This window comes from Palaemon carinicauda, chromosome 27 (genome assembly GCF_036898095.1).
Source record: "Palaemon carinicauda isolate YSFRI2023 chromosome 27, ASM3689809v2, whole genome shotgun sequence".
In the NCBI taxonomy this organism is placed as follows: Eukaryota; Metazoa; Arthropoda; class Malacostraca; order Decapoda; family Palaemonidae; genus Palaemon; species Palaemon carinicauda.
The window spans coordinates 31,399,294-31,401,508 of record NC_090751.1 but is presented as its reverse complement, the minus strand read 5'-3'; positions in this window follow the sequence as shown (position 1 = coordinate 31,401,508).

Genomic DNA, 2,215 nt, shown 5'->3' with positions numbered 1-2,215 from the left:
CACGAAATTTACCCCAGTCCGCCTTGTCAAGTTTCCATCGTGGCGATCCCTGTAAAGGTGGACCATTGTTGGTGTTTATAATGATTGGTGCGTGATCACTAGTATGCCAATCATCTAATGTTCTCCAATCGAAGTCTATTAGGCAATTAGAGCTTACGATTGCTAGGTCAATACATGACAAGGTACCTGTCTGGACATGAAAGTGTGTGGGCTCTCCTGTAATTAAGGAGTCCCACATCTTCATTTTCCACAATTGATGATATGATATTTCCCCTCGTGTTTGCTAAAACATCACCCCACAAAGGATGTCTACCATTCAAATCTCCAAGTAAAAGAAAAGGTTGAGGGAGTTGTTGAATCACCTCCACTAAGTTGTCATACAAAATGTTATCATTTGGAGCAAGTACAGAGAACAAATTGTATATTTTCGCCCTATGTCGATCTGTACAAACCACTGCCTGCAGAGGTGTTACGAATAGACAGAGAAACTTGGGGAACATCTCGACGAACGTATATGAGACTTCCGCCATGGCTCCCCACTTGGTGATCATATGGTGTCCTATAACTAATGTATTCGCGAGGACATGGGGTATTATGATCAAGTTTGCTCTCCTGTAGACAAATAATTATGGGGGAATGCTCATGAATAAGGAGCTTAAGTTCTTCATATTTGGCCCTTAAACCCTGACAATTCCATTGCAAAATGGAGGAAAAAACTATTGGTTTATAATTTGGTAGACCCCTTGGATGGAGTCTTCCCATTAGCAGTTTTTGATCTAACACTATTTTTTAGGTGGTTTTATTAAAGAAGGTCTTGATAGATTGGGTTTTAGAATTTATGATTTTCTTTTTGTCTTTTTGATCTGATTGTTGAGGAGGTTGGTGGACCTCCACTTGAATTTCCGATTTATTTAAATTGACTTCCAGATCAGAAATATCAACAGACAAATCATCATATTTATTTGACGTCGTAATTTTGATATTTCTTATGGAAGGGGGGTGAGGAGAGATGGAGGTCTCTCTCTTTTCCGATTAGTAGGTTTTGAGCTACCAGGTTTTTGCAACCTTCCCCAATACAGGTGCACCTGGTAACTTAGTGTCAGGTGGCATCTCCATCAAATCAGGCAAGGACATGGCCTGGGAGAGGTTAGTACTAATGTTAGTTAATGGGGGACGAAGGCTGTACAGAAATGGGCAATGACCCATTTTTAATACGCTGTGGCAAAGCCTCAGAAGGCAATACGATTACTTTGTCATGCAGTACTTTATCATCAGAGGTTGTATTTCTTTTCTTAGAATTACTGGCAGTGCTAGGTGGGGTTGCATGTCTCCTGTGGTAAATTACCTTTGATTTTAAGGCCTTTGCATAGCTGGTTGATTTATTCAACATTCTTTTTGCATGTCCCACACTTATGTGTTCTAAACTTGATTTGTTTAGGGCAGCTTCCTCCAACTTATACAGTTCGCATATCCTATCAGTTGATTATGATTCAAATTGCAATTGAACACTGGCCTCAAGTGTACATTCTCCATGATAAGTTTTGGAGCAAATACCACACATTTTTCCATTTTTGCAAACTTTGGATGGGTGTCCAAATTTAAAACAATTAAAACATTGCAGGGGCTTTTGTTTGAAAGGTCGAACTTTAATCCTTTCATTTTCAATAAAAATATGGAAAGGTACATCAGCATCCTGGAAAGTAAGTATAATCATTGAAGTTCCAGGAACCTTATGCACTTTCCATACATTTAATGGACACATAGAAAAGTATCTCCTCCTCTGTAAATTCGTATAGGTCCTTATTAAAGACCACTCCCCTTCCATAACTAAAATTTAGATGAGGTTTCATTTCCAATGTAATTTCATCACTGCCTGTCCTGTAAGTTAGACAGTATTGCAGACTGAGTCGAAGATTTGGCATGGATGAGATAACTGTTCTTCCCAAAACGAGATATATCTCCAGGTGCTATGGTTCCTACTTTTTTTTGGATAAACTTACATATCTTAAAATAATTCCCTATTATCCCTTTAGGTTCAGCTAAGAGCCACATAGGTGGTTTGGGTTTTCTCTGTGAAGGCATGGGTACATTTCTATCTTTTTCAAAACCAATCAGCAGGTTTGTACACATCCCAATTCCTTTGGGACCTTATCACAAAGAGCTCCCATGATGTTCAATTCGTTCATTTTGATACTACTAATATTACTTATGGCAT